Source organism: Lolium rigidum, chromosome 1, assembly GCF_022539505.1.
Source record: "Lolium rigidum isolate FL_2022 chromosome 1, APGP_CSIRO_Lrig_0.1, whole genome shotgun sequence".
Taxonomy (NCBI): Eukaryota; Viridiplantae; Streptophyta; class Magnoliopsida; order Poales; family Poaceae; genus Lolium; species Lolium rigidum.
In genome coordinates, this window is record NC_061508.1 from 171271165 (window position 1) to 171289814 (window position 18650).

The 18650-nt window shown below is 45.7% G+C and overlaps 1 long non-coding RNA gene across 1 annotated transcript; it reads right to left on the reverse strand.

Annotated features, from left to right (window-relative positions):
* Positions 1–344: 344 nt before the first annotated feature.
* Positions 345–1160, reverse strand: LOC124682745. Its single transcript, XR_006996405.1, has 3 exons — positions 1085–1160; positions 888–1001; positions 345–682 (listed from the first exon to the last, which is right to left on the reverse strand). It is a non-coding gene; the product is annotated as an uncharacterized LOC124682745 (long non-coding RNA).
* Between the last annotated feature and the right edge of the window lie 17490 nt (positions 1161–18650).

The window sequence follows — 18650 nt, forward strand, 5'->3', positions numbered from 1 at the left end:
TGAAGTCAGTATATTGCAATGTTAATGTGCAATTCATTTAAATGTGCTGGAAGTGCTTATGCGGTAAAGTTAAGCTCTTTTTCGGAAGGGAGTGATTTTTTGCTTGCTTTTCTTTTCTCATTGATAGCTTATAGGTTGACAATCCAAGTTTCATCAGCTATGTTCTTTTAGGATAGATGTGGATTGATACCTTTTATCCCGATGTAGCGGCTGATTCTCCGTTTTTCCTCGCTCTGCCTTCTCTTGTGGAGCCTATGTTCCGGCACAAGAAAGAATCAGAGTGTTGTATAAGAATGTCCCGAAAGTTGAAAGAGCTCATTACTTTCTGTATCTATTTACCTCTCCTAGAGCTGAATCGGTTGCATCTATGATGTCTTTGGCAAGTGTTTTGTCTGAGATTTTGTTGCCAGCTGATGAATCTATTACATGGTCGAACCAAATCAAGATGTGTTGACTTCGCACTGTTTGCGGGCAGTTTGGATATACCGCCCGATGCTATTACTGGATCAATAGTGTCGACTAATTCAAAATTTGATATGTGGAATGTTATGCTGTCAGCGTCGATAGCATCGTGTGTGACATCAGCGACAACGACACATTTTTCCCACTGTACCGCTTATAGCTGACGGCACAAAATCTATTTGAACTCTTGTTGCTGCGACGATCATGATTGCCTCATGGCCTGTAAGAGTAACACCGCGGTCACCGAAAAATTTGAACTGCTTTATTAATTTTTTTTCTTTTCTATTCATTAGGCTCAATACCTTTTGTGTTGACAGAAAGCTTGTAAATATATATAAAGCCAGTGCAACTCACTATGTCTATATGAATCTATAAAGCTAATTTTACTCTTGTATGCTAGATTGTGAGGTCATAAAGCGATTTACCTGTCTACTCCTTTTATGCATGGGCAAATGCACTTGTAGATTTCCACCAGGGATGTTCATCCTCCAGCAATCCTTGCAGGACATGAACCGCTCAATCATGAGGATTATTTACCTCTGTAATAATTAGTCTCAGTTTGCAGCAGTTTCCCTAGATGTGATTGATATGATATATTTGATTTTCTTGTGACTGGATATACCATGGTAGCTATTTTTGGTGATTCACTGAATCAGTAAGTGAGTAAATACCACAAGGTCCTCCTTGGCTTTTTAGGTAGAGCACATAGTGTTGCTTCGATTAGTTCATCTTTTGCACTTGCTGAACCTTGCCAGTCTATCTTTTGTAGTTGATGTTGGATGCTGCAATAATTGTTAACCTATACAGTGAGCATAAATCACACGATGACACATCAATTCTAGTGTTTATTGCATCCTACATGTTCCATATGCCAAACATCTCTGGAATAGGTATATTGACAACTGACATGCCAAAAAAAATCTATGTCAGTATATTTTACACAAACGATGTAGCAGCCCAAAGTAAAAAAGGAAAAAGAAAGACAATAGTGCATAATGAGCAATATAAGCAGGGGATTTCATGTGTGATAAAGTAAACACCTGGTAAGAGTGTATTGTCTCATGTTCATGCGTCTCTTCAGGATTTCAGATGGTTTCGAATTGTATGCAAAAAGGGGAAAATTTTGAGGTTGCGGAATAGTTTCCAGTATCTTTGTGAGTCGAGTAACCTTGGTCCTGTATGGATGATCCGTCGGTCTGAAATTTTCATGTGCATCAGAAATGCTGAATGTTTCAAAGGTTTAAACTGAAGTTCCTTTCAGTCGTTTCCTGAACTGATCTAGGTGGTTAACTGGCACCCTTCTATAGAAGGAAAGTTTCAATGTTTCTTGCACGAAAATAGCAATCATAATTCATAAGACCAGAGATATAAAGAAAAAAAACTGATTGTCTGAAGGAAAAAATAGTACTGGTCATGTAAATACTACTATGGCTGTCTGAAAGTATAATACCTAGGTACTATCGATCAGTGGGATATGTAAACAACATGTAGGTCAGAAAATGGAAACATTGCTAAATTGGTACATGTGATTTTCATTTTCCAATCATTTTTCAATAGTATCTGAAGCTAAATTAATTTACATTGAATCTAAATAGTATCTGAATAGGGTCAGCTAAAACACAAAAGACAAATTACTCCATATTTGCTTTTGCTAAATTAAAATGATGATTAAGCCTCTTCTCTCAGGCATCACGTTTAATAGTTTGGAAGTGATGCTCTATGCTATGGTTGAAACACATCAATCAGATGAACCTCAGTACAGGGCAAGCATACGCTCCAGAAATTGCTTCACTAAAAACATGCAGTAAATGGAAGAACTACTATATGCCCCATTCCTCTAGCAGAATGCAACTAAACATGAACGGGTAGCAACTATATGAGCACATAGCACGGATATATTAGAAAATATGGCCGGACAAATCAACATACCTCGAACTGTAGCCTTTAATAAACGCCTATAAAGATGATCAAGCACCTCTCAATATATATCATTTGTCTACCACCTCCTTCCTCTTACCGCTCCTTTTGAGGGTATTTGGTAAGTTTCATGTCATATAGGGTTAACTAAAACAGAAAGAACGAATTAATTATCTCCAGCTTTGCTATTCGTAAATTAAATAAGGATTAAACCTCTTATGGCAAGATCGTAGTAGTTTGAAAGTGATGCTCTATGACATGGTTGAAACACAACAATCAGATGAACAGAATCACAGAGAGAGGTAAAGATAATAATCAAAACGGATATATATCCAAGGAGAATATAGAGGAGTAATGAGAGGGAAAGAGAACATGAAAGCGAGACAAAAAGAAAAGACTCCCACACCCCTCCACCACGAGTTTACCGCAGCGGGATCCCCCAAGCGCGCTATCTTCGGTGCGGGATCCCCGGAGCGTCTGCCTTCGATGAACCAGCAGCAGCCTTCTCCGCCGCCTCCGTTGTTGAGAAGGTCGCCGCCCTTGCCGGAGAAAAGAGATGAAGCAGCAGCAGCTTGTCCCGCTGTCTCCGCCATAGAGAACGCCGCTTCCCCCGCCATCAGCTCCGTGGCTCCCTTCTTGCTGTCCGGCTGTCCCCCAGCAACCCTTGTCGTCCCCGCAGACTATGCAGCGCAGGCTACGCACAGTGGCGGCCGGCTGGCCAGCACGTAGGGCGAATCTCACACGGCAACCCGTGCCAGGCGCCGGACTGGGCAGCGCGAGGGCTGAGCGTGGTAAACGGGCAGGTCCGGAAGGGATGCCCACGGGCTGCGTATGCGCAGAAGACATCCCTGCTACTAACCCCAAGCAGCCGGCCTTGTGCTGCTCCCAGGTGCGGCGGCCGGTGACCACAGGCTGCGTTGCAGTGGCCATGGGCGGGTGGAGGTGGAGGCAGGCAGAAACGTCGAGAGAGATATTTGGGGATCCACGGCTCAATCTAGAAACTGCTCGATTACTCAGTTGTGGGTCCAACATCGCTTTGATCAGATTAAATATGTCACCGAAAGGAAACCGGGAGACGATCCGTCAACAATACACGCTACAAACTTGTTTGCTGGTAACCGGTCACATGCTTCTCAAGAAAAAAGAAGCAAACAAAATTACCGTTGAGGCAAAGAAAAATAGCAGGGTACGTATAGTTGAAGGAAAGAATGGTAACGATGGAAAATTGCCCATCTACAGTGCACCGATCAATTAGGAAGCGCTAATATGTATAACTTTCATATAGGGTTTGTATGCAAAAAGGGGAAAATTTTGAGGTTGCGGAATAGTTTCCAGTATCTTTGTGAGTCGAGTAACCTTGGTCCTGTATGGATGATCCGTCGGTCTGAAATTTTCATGTGCATCAGAAATGCTGAATGTTTCAAAGGTTTAAACTGAAGTTCCTTTCAGTCGTTTCCTGAACTGATCTAGGTGGTTAACTGGCACCCTTCTATAGAAGGAAAGTTTCAATGTTTCTTGCACGAAAATAGCAATCATAATTCATAAGACCAGAGATATAAAGAAAAAAACTGATTGTCTGAAGGAAAAAATAGTACTGGTCATGTAAATACTACTATGGCTATCTGAAAGTATAATACCTAGGTACTATCGATCAGTGGGATATGTAAACAACATGTAGGTCAGAAAATGGAAACATTGCTAAATTGGTACATGTGATTTTCATTTTCCAATCATTTTTCAATAGTATCTGAAGCTAAATTAATTTACATTGAATCTAAATAGTATCTGAATAGGGTCAGCTAAAACACAAAAGACAAATTACTCCAGATTTGCTTTTGCTAAATTAAAATGATGATTAAGCCTCTTCTCTCAGGCATCACGTTTAATAGTTTGGAAGTGATGCTCTATGCCATGGTTGAAACACATCAATCGGATGAACCTCGATACAGGGCAAGCATACGCTCCGGAAATTGCTTCACTAAAAACATGCAGTAAATGGAAGAACTACTATATGCCCCATTCCTCTAGCAGAATGCAACTAAACATGAACGGGTAGCAACTATATGAGCACATAGCACGGATATATTAGAAAATATGGCCGGACAAATCAACATACCTCGAACTGTAGCCTTTAATAAACGCCTATAAAGATGATCAAGCACCTCTCAATATATATCATTTGTCTACCACCTCCTTCCTCTTACCGCTCCTTTTGAGGGTATTTGGTAAGTTTCATGTCATATAGGGTTAACTAAAACAGAAAGAACGAATTAATTATCTCCAGCTTTGCTATTCGTAAATTAAATAGGGATTAAACCTCTTATGGCAAGATCGTAGTAGTTTGAAAGTGATGCTCTATGACATGGTTGAAACACAACAATCAGATGAACAGAATCACAGAGAGAGGTAAAGATAATAAACAAAACGGATATATATCCAAGGAGAATATAGAGGAGTAATGAGAGGGAAAGAGAACATGAAAGCGAGACAAAAAGAAAAGACTCCCACACCCCTCCACCACGAGTTTACCGCAGCGGGATCCCCCAAGCGCGCTATCTTCGGTGCGGGATCCCCGGAGCGTGTGCCTTCGATGAACCAGCTGCAGCCTTCTCCGCCGCCTCCGTTGTTGAGAAGGTCGCCGCCCTTGCCGGAGAAAAGAGATGAAGCAGCAGCAGCTTGTCCCGCTGTCTCCGCCATAGAGAACGCCGCTTCCCCCGCCAGCAGCTCCGTGGCTCCCTTCTTGCTGTCCGGCTGTCCCCGAACAACCCTTGTCGTCCCCGCAGACTATGCAGCGCAGGCTACGCACAGTGGCGGCCGGCTGGCCAGCACGTAGGGCGGATCTCACACGGCAACCCGTGCCAGGCGCCGGACTGGGCAGCGCGAGGGCTGAGCGTGGTAAACGGGCGGGTCCGGAAGGGATGCCCACGGGCTGCGTATGCGCAGAAGACATCCCTGCTACTAACCCCGAGCAGCCGGCCTTGTGCTGCTCCCAGGTGCGGCGGCCGGCGACCACAGGCTGCGTTGCAGTGGCCATGGGCGGGTGGAGGTGGAGGCAGGCAGAAACGTCGAGAGAGATATTTGGGGATCCACGGCCCAATCTAGAAACTGCTCGATTACTCAGTTGTGGGTCCAACATCGCTTTGATCAGATTAAATATGTCACCGAAAGGAAACCGGGAGACGATCCGTCAACAATACACGCTACAAACTTGTTTGCTGGTAACCGGTCACATGCTTCTCAAGAAAAAAAAAGCAAACAAAATTACCGTTGAGGCAAAGAAAAATAGCAGGGTACGTATAGTTGAAGGAAAGAATGGTAACGATGGAAAATTGCCCATCTACAGTGCACCGATCAATTAGGAAGCGCTAATATGTATAACTTTTATATAGGGTTTGTATGCAAAAAAGGGGAAAATTTTGAGGTTGCGGAATAGTTTCCAGTATCTTTGTGAGTCGAGTAACCTTGGTCCTGTATGGATGATCCGTCGGTCTGAAATTTTCATGTGCATCAGAAATGCTGAATGTTTCAAAGGTTTAAACTGAAGTTCCTTTCAGTCGTTTCCTAAACTGATCTAGGTGGTTAACTGGCACCCTTCTATAGAAGGAAAGTTTCAATGTTTCTTGCACGAAAATAGCAATCATAATTCATAAGACCAGAGATATATAGAAAAAAAACTGATTGTCTGAAGGAAAAAATAGTACTGGTCATGTAAATACTACTATGGATGTCTGAAAGTATAATACCTAGGTACTATCGATCAGTGGGATATGTAAACAACATGTAGGTCAGAAAATGGAAACATTGCTAAATTGGTACATGTGATTTTCATTTTCCAATCATTTTTCAATAGTATCTGAAGCTAAATTAAATTACATTGAATCTAAATAGTATCTGAATAGGGTTAGCTAAAACACAAAAGACAAATTACTCCAGATTTGCTTTTGCTAAATTAAAATGATGATTAAGCCTCTTCTCTCAGGCATCACGTTTAATAGTTTGGAAGTGATGCTCTATGCCATGGTTGAAACACATCAATCAGATGAACCTCGGTACAGGGCAAGCATACGCTCCAGAAATTGCTTCACTAAAAACATGCAGCAAATGGAAGAACTACCATATGCCCCATTCCTCTAGCAGAATGCAACTAAACATGAACGGGTAGCAACTATATGAGCACATAGCACGGATATATTAGAAAATATGGCCAGACAAATCAACATACCTCGAACTGTAGCCTTTAATAAACGCCTATAAAGATGATCAAGCACCTCTCAATATATATCATTTGTCTACCACCTCCTTCCTCTTACCGCTCCTTTTGAGGGTATTTGGTAAGTTTCATGTCATATAGGGTTAACTAAAATAGAAAGAACGAATTAATTATCTCCAGCTTTGCTATTCGTAAATTAAATAGGGATTAAACCTCTTATGGCAAGATCGTAGTAGTTTGAAAGTGATGCTCTATGACATGGTTGAAACACAACAATCAGATGAACAGAATCACAGAGAGAGGTAAAGATAATAATCAAAACGGATATATATCCAAGGAGAGTATAGAGGAGTAATGAGAGGGAAAGAGAACATGAAAGCGAGACAAAAAAGAAAAGACTCCCACACCCCTCCACCATGAGTTTACCGCAGCGGGATCCCCCAAGCGCGCTATCTTCGGTGCGGGATCCCGGGAGCGTCTGCCTTCGATGAACCAGCAGCAGCCTTCTCCGCCGCCTCCGTTGTTGAGAAGGTCGCCGCCCTTGCCGGAGAAAAGAGATGAAGCAGCAGCAGCTTGTCCCGCTGTCTCCGCCATAGAGAACGCCGCTTCCCCCGCCAGCAGCTCCGTGGCTCCCTTCTTGCTGTCCGGCTGTCCCCCAGCAACCCTTGTCGTCCCCGCAGACTATGCAGCGCAGGCGACGCACAGTGGCGGCCGGCTGGCCAGCACGTAGGGCGGATCTCACACGGCAACCCGTGCCAGGCGCCGGACTGGGCAGCGCGAGGGCTGAGCGTGGTAAACGGGCGGCTCCGGAAGGGATGCCCACGGGCTGCGTATGCGCAGAAGACATCCCTGCTACTAACCCCGAGCAGCCGGCCTTGTGCTGCTCCCAGGTGCGGCGGCCGGCGACCACAGGCTGCGTTGCAGTCGCCATGGGCGGGTGGAGGTGGAGGAAGGCAGAAACGTTGAGAGAGATATTTGGGATCCACGGCCCAATCTAAAAACTGCTCGATTACTCAGTTGTGGGTCCAACATCGCTTTGATCAGATTAAATATGTCACCGAAAGGAAACCGGGAGACGATCCGTCAACAATACACGCTACAAACTTGTTTGCTGGTAACCGGTCACATGCTTCTCAAGAAAAAAAAAAGCAAACAAAATTACCGCTGAGGCAAAGAAAAATAGCAGGGTACGTATAGTTGAAGGAAAGAATGGTAACGATGGAAAATTGCCCATCTACAGTGCACCGATCAATTAGGAAGCGCTAATATGTATAACTTTTATATAGGGTTTGTATGCAAAAAGGGGAAAATTTTGAGGTTGCGGAATAGTTTCCAGTATCTTTGTGAGTCGAGTAACCTTGGTCCTGTATGGATGATCCGTCGGTCTGAAATTTTCATGTGCATCAGAAATGCTGAATGTTTCAAAGGTTTAAACTGAAGTTCCTTTCGGTCGTTTCCTGAACTGATCTAGGTGGTTAATCGGCACCCTTCTATAGAAGGAAAGTTTCAATGTTTCTTGCACGAAAATAGCAATCATAATTCATAAGACCAGAGATATAAAGAAAAAAACTGATTGTATCAAGGAAAAAATAGTACTGGTCATGTAAATACTACTATGGCTGTCTGAAAGTATAATACCTAGGTACTATCGATCAGTGGGATATGTAAACAACATGTAGGTCAGAAAATGGAAACATTGCTAAATTGGTACATGTGATTTTCATTTTCCAATCATTTTTCAATAGTATGTGAAGCTAAATTAATTTACATTGAATCTAAATAGTATCTGAATAGGGTCAGCTAAAACACAAAAGACAAATTACTCCAGATTTGCTTTTGCTAAATTAAAATGATGATTAAGCCTCTTCTCTCAGGCATCACGTTTAATAGTTTGGAAGTGATGCTCTATGCCATGGTTGAAACACATCAATCAGATGAACCTCAGTACCGGGCAAGCATACGCTCCAGAAATTGCTTCACTAAAAACATGCAGTAAATGGAAGAACTACTATATGCCCCATTCCTCTAGCAGAATGCAACTAAACATGAAAGGGTAGCAACTATATGAGCACATAGCACGGATATATTAGAAAATATGGCCAGACAAATCAACATACCTCGAACTGTAGCCTTTAATAAACGCCTATAAAGATGATCAAGCACCTCTCAATATATATCATTTGTCTACCACCTCCTTCCTCTTACCGCTCCTTTTGAGGGTATTTGGTAAGTTTCATGTCATATAGGGTTAACTAAAACAGAAAGAACGAATTAATTATCTCCAGCTTTGCTATTCGTAAATTAAATAGGGATTAAACATCTTATGGAAAGATCGTAGTAGTTTGAAAGTGATGCTCTATGACATGGTTGAAACACAACAATCAGATGAACAGAATCACAGAGAGAGGTAAAGATAATAATCAAAATGGATATATATCCAAGGAGAATATAGAGGAGTAATGAGAGGGAAAGAGAACATGAAAGCGAGACAAAAAGAAAAGACTCCCACACCCCTCCACCACGAGTTTACCGCAGCGGGATCCCCCAAGCGCGCTATCTTCGGTGCGGGATCCCGGGAGCGTCTGCCTTCGATGAACCAGCAGCAGCCTTCTCCGCCGCCTCCGTTGTTGAGAAGGTCGCCGCCCTTGCCGGAGAAAAGAGATGAAGCAGCAGCAGCTTGTCCCGCTGTCTCCGCCATAGAGAACGCCGCTTCCCCCGCCAGCAACTCCGTGGCTCCCTTCTTGCTGTCCGGCTGTCCCCCAGCAACCCTTGTCGTCCCCGCAGACTATGCAGCGCAAGCGACGCACGGTGGCGGCCGGCTGGCCAGCACGTAGGGCGGATCTCACACGGCAACCCGTGCCGGGCGCCGGACTGGGCAGCGCGAGGGCTGAGCGTGGTAAACGGGTGGGTCCGGAAGGGATGCCCACGGGCTGCGTATGCGCAGAAGACATCCCTGCTACTAACCCCGAGCAGCCGGCCTTGTGCTGCTCCCAGGTGCGGCGGCCGGCGACCACAGGCTGCGTTGCAGTGGCCATGGGCGGGTGGAGGTGGAGGCAGGCAGAAACGTCGAGAGAGATATTTGGGATCCACGGCCCAATCTAAAAACTGCTCGATTACTCAGTTGTGGGTCCAACATCGCTTTGATCAGATTAAATATGTCACCGAAAGGAAACCGGGAGACGATCCGTCAACAATACACGCTACAAACTTGTTTGCCGGTAACCGGTCACCTGCTTCTCAAGAAAAAAAAAAGCAAACAAAATTACCGCTGAGGCAAAGAAAAATAGCAGGGTACGTATAGTTGAAGGAAAGAATGGTAACGATGGAAAATTGCCCATCTACAGTGCACCGATCAATTAGGAACGCTAATATGTATAACTTTTATATAGGGTTTGTATGCAAAAAGGTGAAAATTTTGAGGTTGCGGAATAGTTTCCAGTATCTTTGTGAGTCGAGTAACCTTGGTCCTGTATGGATGATCCGTCGGTCTGAAATTTTCATGTGCATCGAAATGCTGAATGTTTCAAAGGTTTAAACTGAAGTTCCTTTCAGTCGTTTCCTGAACTGATCTAGGTGGTTAACTGGCACCCTTCTATAGAAGGAAAGTTTCAATGTTTCTTGCACGAAAATAGCAATCATAATTCATAAGACCAGAGATATAAAGAAAAAAAACTGATTGTATCAAGGAAAAAATAGTACTCGGTCATGTAAATACTACTATGGCTGTCCGAAAGTATAATACCTAGGTACTATCGATCAGTGGGATATGTAAACAACATGTAGGTCGAGAAAATGGAAACATTGCTAAATTGGTACATGTGATTTTCATTTTCCAATCATTTTTCAATAGTATGTGAAGCTAAATTAATTTACATTGAATCTAAATAGTATCTGAATAGGGTCAGCTAAAACACAAAAGACAAATTACTCCAGATTTGCTTTTGCTAAATTAAAATGATGATTAAGCCTCTTCTCTCAGGCATCACGTTTAATAGTTTGGAAGTGATGCTCTATGCCATGGTTGAAACACATCAATCAGATGAACCTCAGTACAGGGCAAGCATACGCTCCAGAAATTGCTCCACTAAAAACATGCAGTAAATGGAAGAACTACTATATGCCCCATTCCTCTAGCAGAATGCAACTAAACATGAAAGGGTAGCAACTATATGAGCACATAGCACGGATATATTAGAAAATATGGCCAGACAAATCAACATACCTCGAACTGTAGCCTTTAATAAACGCCTATAAAGATGATCAAGCACCTCTCAATATATATCATTTGTCTACCACCTCCTTCCTCTTACCGCTCCTTTTGAGGGTATTTGGTAAGTTTCATGTCATATAGGGTTAACTAAAACAGAAAGAACGAATTAATTATCTCAAGCTTTGCTATTTCTTAAATTAAATAGGGATTAAACCTCTTATGGCAAGATCGTAGTAGTTTGAAAGTGATGCTCTATGACATGGTTGAAACACAACAATCAGATGAACAGAATCACAGAGAGAGGTAAAGATAATAATCAAAACGGATATATATCCAAGGAGAATATAGAGGAGTAATGAGAGGGAAAGAGAACATGAAAGCGAGACAAAAAGAAAAGACTCCCACACCCCTCCACCACGAGTTTACCGCAGCGGGATCCCCCAAGCGCGCTATCTTCGGTGCGGGATCCCGGGAGCGTCTGCCTTCGATGAACCAGCAGCAGCCTTCTCCGCCGCCTCCGTTGTTGAGAAGGTCGCCGCCCTTGCCGGAGAAAAGAGATGAAGCAGCAGCAGCTTGTCCCGCTGTCTCCGCCATAGAGAACGCCGCTTCCCCCGCCAGCAACTCCGTGGCTCCCTTCTTGCTGTCCGGCTGTCCCCCAGCAACCCTTGTCGTCCCCGCAGACTATGCAGCGCAGGCGACGCACAGTGGCGGCCGGCTGGCCAGCACGTAGGGCGGATCTCACACGGCAACCCGTGCCAGGCGCCGGACTGGGCAGCGCGAGGGCTGAGCGTGGTAAACGGGCGGGTCCGGAAGGGATGCCCACGGGCTGCGTATGCGCAGAAGACATCCCTGCTACTAACCCCGAGCAGCCGGCCTTGTGCTGCTCCCAGGTGCGGCGGCCGGCGACCACAGGCTGCGTTGCAGTGGCCATGGGCGGGTGGAGGTGGAGGCAGGCAGAAACGTCGAGAGAGATATTTGGGATCCACGGCCCAATCTAGAAACTGCTCGATTACTCAGTTGTGGGTCCAACATCGCTTTGATCAGATTAAATATGTCACCGAAAGGAAACCGGGAGACGATCCGTCAACAATACACGCTACAAACTTGTTTGCCGGTAACCGGTCACCTGCTTCTCAAGAAAAAAAAAGCAAACAAAATTACCGCTGAGGCAAAGAAAAATAGCAGGGTACGTATAGTTGAAGGAAAGAATGGTAACGATGGAAAATTGCCCATCTACAGTGCACCGATCAATTAGGAAGCGCTAATATGTATAACTTTTATATAGGGTTTGTATGCAAAAAGGGGAAAATTTTGAGGTTGCGGAATAGTTTCCAGTATCTTTGTGAGTCGAGTAACCTTGGTCCGGGATGGATGATCCGTCGGTCTGAAATTTTCATGTGCATCGAAATGCTGAATGTTTCAAAGGTTTAAACTGAAGTTCCTTTCGGTCGTTTCCTGAACTGATCTAGGTGGTTAACTGGCACCCTTCTATAGAAGGAAAGTTTCAATGTTTCTTGCACGAAAATAGCAATCATAATTCATAAGACCAGAGATATAAAGAAAAAAAACTGATTGTATCAAGGAAAAAATAGTACTGGTCATGTAAATACTACTATGGCTGTCTGAAAGTATAATACCTAGGTACTATCGATCAGTGGGATATGTAAACAACATGTAGGTCAGAAAATGGAAACATTGCTAAATTGGTACATGTGATTTTCATTTTCCAATCATTTTTCAATAGTATGTGAAGCTAAATTAATTTACATTGAATCTAAATAGTATCTGAATAGGGTCAGCTAAAACACAAAAGACAAATTACTCCAGATTTGCTTTTGCTAAATTAAAATGATGATTAAGCCTCTTCTCTCAGGCATCACGTTTAATAGTTTGGAAGTGATGCTCTATGCCATGGTTGAAACACATCAATCGGATGAACCTCGAGTACAGGGCAAGCATACGCTCCAGAAATTGCTCCACTAAAAACATGCAGTAAATGGAAGAACTACTATATGCCCCATTCCTCTAGCAGAATGCAACTAAACATGAAAGGGTAGCAACTATATGAGCACATAGCACGGATATATTAGAAAATATGGCCAGACAAATCAACATACCTCGAACTGTAGCCTTTAATAAACGCCTATAAAGATGATCAAGCACCTCTCAATATATATCATTTGTCTACCACCTCCTTCCTCTTACCGCTCCTTTTGAGGGTATTTGGTAAGTTTCATGTCATATAGGGTTAACTAAAACAGAAAGAACGAATTAATTATCTCCAGCTTTGCTATTCGTAAATTAAATAGGGATTAAACATCTTATGGAAAGATCGTAGTAGTTTGAAAGTGATGCTCTATGACATGGTTGAAACACAACAATCAGATGAACAGAATCACAGAGAGAGGTAAAGATAATAATCAAAATGGATATATATCCAAGGAGAATATAGAGGAGTAATGAGAGGGAAAGAGAACATGAAAGCGAGACAAAAAGAAAAGACTCCCACACCCCTCCACCACGAGTTTACCGCAGCGGGATCCCCCAAGCGCACTATCTTCGGTGCGGGATCCCGGGAGCGTCTGCCTTCGATGAACCAGCAGCAGCCTTCTCCGCCGCCTCCGTTGTTGAGAAGGTCGCCGCCCTTGCCGGAGAAAAGAGATGAAGCAGCAGCAGCTTGTCCCGCTGTCTCCGCCATAGAGAACGCCGCTTCCCCCGCCAGCAACTCCGTGGCTCCCTTCTTGCTGTCCGGCTGTCCCCCAGCAACCCTTGTCGTCCCCGCAGACTATGCAGCGCAGGCGACGCACAGTGGCGGCCGGCTGGCCAACACGTAGGGCGGATCTCACACGGCAACCCGTGCCAGGCGCCGGACTGGGCAGCGCGAGGGCTGAGCGTGGTAAACGGGCTGGTCCGGAAGGGATGCCCACGGGCTGCGTATGCGCAGAAGACATCCCTGCTACTAACCCCGAGCAGCCGGCCTTGTGCTGCTCCCAGGTGCGGCGGCCGGCGACCACAGGCTGCGTTGCAGTGGCCATGGGCGGGTGGAGGTGGAGGCAGGCAGAAACGTCGAGAGAGATATTTGGGATCCACGGCCCAATCTAGAAACTGCTCGATTACTCAGTTGTGGGTCCAACATCGCTTTGATCAGATTAAATATGTCACCGAAAGGAAACCGGGAGACGATCCGTCAACAATACACGCTACAAACTTGTTTGCCGGTAACCGGTCACCTGCTTCTCAAGAAAAAAAAAAGCAAACAAAATTACCGCTGAGGCAAAGAAAAATAGCAGGGTACGTATAGTTGAAGGAAAGAATGGTAACGATGGAAAATTGCCCATCTACAGTGCACCGATCAATTAGGAAGCGCTAATATGTATAACTTTTATATAGGGTTTGTATGCAAAAAGGGGAAAATTTTGAGGTTGTGTTGCGGTCAGAAACCCACCGGCGGGCAGCGACTGGCAACACCGTAGAGCCGGGAACAACTAGGGTTGCGGCTGGCCTCAGTCCCTCAGAGCGACGGCCCGCAAAGCCTTCTGGTCACACGTCCGATGCTGTCGCAAGGGCGTGCCACCTGACCTATACCTGGTCAGGAAGGTGTTGGATGATGCCTCGCTTAGTTTCCTGCATGGCATACACGTAAACGTTAAATACGAGCCTCGATCGGCTCTCAGGTTATCTTGTGAATCGGCTCAAAGAGCCGATCCACCCATGATTCGTACGAGGTGTACGAATATATGGTGGTCCTGCTTGATCAAGATAAAGCTAAAGCGATCTACGACGATTTAGGGTTTTCACCGCATAATCGGATCATCCTACTCACGATTGGGCCTCGCGCTCGCGTACGGCGATCGTAAGCCGATCCTAGACAGGGCCTAAAAACCAACACGAGGTTGATCCCCGGAACATCCCTGTCTAGGGCTAGCAAACTCCACCCTACACGCCGCTGGATCCTCCAACCCTTTGTAAGGCCTAACTATTGCGGATATTAAACTAATCCTTGAAGAACAAGGAGCAACCATAACGGATCGGATCTACTAAACAATGATCAAGCGGGGTGCCGCCCCTACACCTAAGATAGGTGTAAGGGCGGCTAGATGTATAAGGGTTGCACTACGACAGCATATGATACGAAGAACAATGCTAACCCTAACACATCTAAGATAACTACGTTGCTCGCCATCAAAAAGGCTTCAGGACGAGCAACGCATGAACAACGTAAATAAGCTTATGCTGCCTAGATCGCAAGATGCGATCTAGGCAGCATGGTGCTTACCAGGAGAACCCTCGAGACGAAGGAGTTGGCGATGCGCCGAGATTGATTTGTGTTGAACGTTGGTTGTTTATTTCATAAACCCTAGATACATATTTATAGTCCGGGGGACTTTCTAATTCAGGCGTGCACCTAACCGTGCACGGGTCAAACTCTATCTTCTAATCTAAGATACGACCTACCATATTACAGATACACGGGCATGCTAGCCCAAACTTTGCATATAAGGCCGATTCACGTATTTCTTCCGTATATAATCTTTAAGCCTATCTTGATCGCGGCCCACCTCTGACCTGGTCAAATTCCGGTGATAACACATGCCCCCTGGTTTTGGAATTGATAATTCCAAAATCACTCGTTTTTCTTCGTCGGGTCATGTCATGGCAGAAGCGTGAACCGTCGCAGCATTCCTCATCATGATGCCCTGTCTTCTCAACTATTCCGCGTGATTTGACCGCTGTCTTTGGGCACCGCCTCCTCGGAAACTGCCGTGGCATTGAATTTCTACTATAGCCCCTTTATTTAAACGCCCTGATCAGTTTGCCACTTCATCCCTTTGCTTTGTTCTGGCCATCGGCACCCAAAAAACCCCCAATCTCCCATAGCCATGTCTTCCTCTTCTTCCTCCTCCACCTCGTCGGTCTTCTCTGACTCTTCCTCATCTCGCGAGCCGACGCCGGAGTGGGGCTCGTTGGCGGCGCACGACATTCTCGCCCCGACGACGTGGGACAAAGAGGAACATGATTCCTCCATCTGGTCTGAGGATGACAAATCCCTGACCGATGGAGAGGGTGACCTTCAATTCCTCGTCGAAGGGGAAGAGGAGGCGGAGAGCGAGGACGACCGCTTCTCCTGGGACGATTTCACCTCCTCCGAAGAAGAAGCGGAGGAGGACGGCGATGACTCCCTTGACGGTTACCCACCAGCAAAGCGCCTCCGCACCTGGTGGGACGACGACAGCGATGACGATGATGAGGAAGATGAGGCTCCCATAGAAGGCTACGGAAGCTCCGATGAGGAGCCTATCAGCAGCTGCGCCGGAGGCAGCGACGACGAGGGCAGCAATGGCCCCTAGATTAGGGATCAGTAGTAGTAGTTGGCTTTTGCCCTCTTCTTCCCTGAGCAATCGGCTCTTTCTTTGTAAGAAATCCCTCTATTAATGAAGAAAATATTCCTCAATTAATTTCGCTTCCTTGTCGACTTTGCCGATCGTCGAATGGAGTCGCCGTACAAAGAGCCGATAGCAGGACATCGGCTCGCATTGCGATCTGAGGCCAAGCTGTTGCCTAACCACGCGGTCCAACAGGCCTTACTAGGCCTAATTCTCGTCAAACCATCAGATTGGCCTAATTCCTCAGCAATCTCATATCATGACTTCATATCATGGCTTTGCTATTCTGAAGTCGACGCCTGTGCATCAGCTGTATTTGCATACTGTTATCTCCGTATGTTTTCTCAAGTCGATGTCTGCGCATCGGCTGTGATTTTATTTTTTACTGGCCGATTTAAAATCGGCCTCCATACCTTACTGCCCATTATCCCACATGCTTGGGAAATACTTCTTGAGGTGTTGACCATTGACGGCTACTGGGAACTTCTCGCCGTCCAACTCTTCCAACATGTATGCATTACCCTTCAAGGCCCGGACGACTTTGTACGGACCGTGCCAATTAGGAGACCATTTGCCATATGCCTTGTCCCCGGTTCCTAACGGCAACACAGCCTTCCCATACTAGATCACCAACTTGAAACTCCTTTGGTCTAACCTTCTTATTGTAGGCACGAGCTACCCCGGCTTTGTTCTCCTTAATCTTCTCCAACGACCAAAGCCTAAGTTCTCGTTGCGTCCTCAATAGTGTCACTCATCGAAGCTGCGTATTCTTCCGCTGTCGGATCATTCCGAAACGTGACACGTCTTGATCCAGCCGTAATTTCCCAAGGTAATACGGCTTCTCGTCCATAGACAAGATGGTACGGCGAAGTCTTTATAGCTCCATGGCACGACATGCGGTAGGCCCATAACGCTTCGATAACTTCTCATGCCAATCCCTAGGGTTCTCGTCAATCTTTCTCTTGATCAGCCTTGATTAAGCTCTGATTGGACGCTTCAGCTTGCCCATTAGCCTGAGCATAGTACGGAGATGATCGGATCAGTTTAATCCCCATGTCATCGCAGAACTTCCTGAATTCTTTAGAAACAAAGACCGAACCTCCATCGGTCGTGATAGTTTGGGGAATCCCGAACCTATGAATCACGTGTTCTTTCACAAACTTGATCACATCTTCTCGATTTCACCTTCTTCATAGGGACGGCTTCCACCCACTTGGTGAAGTAATCTGTGATGGCCAAAATCCATTCATGTTTTTTACTCGACGCCGGATGGATTTTGCCGATCATATCCATGCCCCACCCCCGAACGGCCAAGGCTTGATGATAGGGTTCATCGCCGATGCCGGTACCATATGAATCTTCCCGAACATCCGGCACGCTTGGCACCCCTTGTAGTAATTGAAGCAATCTTCAAGCATGGTGGGCCAATAAAACCCCGAGCGCCCGATTAGCCACTTCATCTTGTGAGCCGACCGATGAGTTCCACAGGCGCCTTCATGCACCTCATGTAAGAGCCGATTAGACTCGGTTGGTCCCGTGCACTTGAGTAGCAACCCTTCCAATGTCCTGTAGAACATGTCGTCTCCTATGAGGACATACTTCATGGCTTTGTATCTTATCCGTTTAGGTGCCCCCCGAGCCGAATCTTTTAAGTAATTGAAGATTTCGGCTCTCCAATCATCCTCGTTCCAGGAATTGTACTCGAACTTCGACCCGTCAGGTATATCTATGTAGCTCGACGCCATTTGTGCGAGATTGTTGGCCTCGGTGTTTTGGGATCTTGGGACCCAATTAAAGTTGATGTACCGAAACTGTGTCATCAACTCACGGCATTCCATCCAATATGGGAAAAGCGATTCACTCTCGCACTTATATTCATCCGTGAGCTGGTTAATCACCAACTTGGAGTCTCCAAAAAGCTCTACTGCCTCCGCCCCGGCTTCCAGTAGCAACTCCATCCCCTTACGTACCGCCTCATATTCTGCTACGTTGTTGGTGCAAGGGGTAGATAATCCGATGGAGAAGGAGTATTCTGCCCCCGAGGCGACACGAGCAGTAATGCCGATGCCACAACCATCGTCGCAAGCCGATCCATCGAAGAACATAGCCCATGCACGTATAGATAGTGCTGCTATATTGGTACCGATTCGCTCAGCTATGAGATCGGCCAACGCTTGCCCTTTGATCGCTTTCGCAGGCCGATACCGGAGATCGAACTCGACAACGCAAACATCCACTTACCCGGCCGGCCTTTCAACACAGGGGCCGACAGCATGTGCTTGACAACGTCTGACTTGCATATGACGAAGATCTCTGCCGTCAAAAGGATGTGATGCAGCTTGGTGCAGGTAAAGAACAAGCAGAGGCACAGCTTCTCGACCTCAGGATACCTTGTTTCCGCGTCCAACATCCTTCTGCTAAGGTAGAAAACGACCTTTTCAACGCCCTCGTAGAGTTGCACCACTAC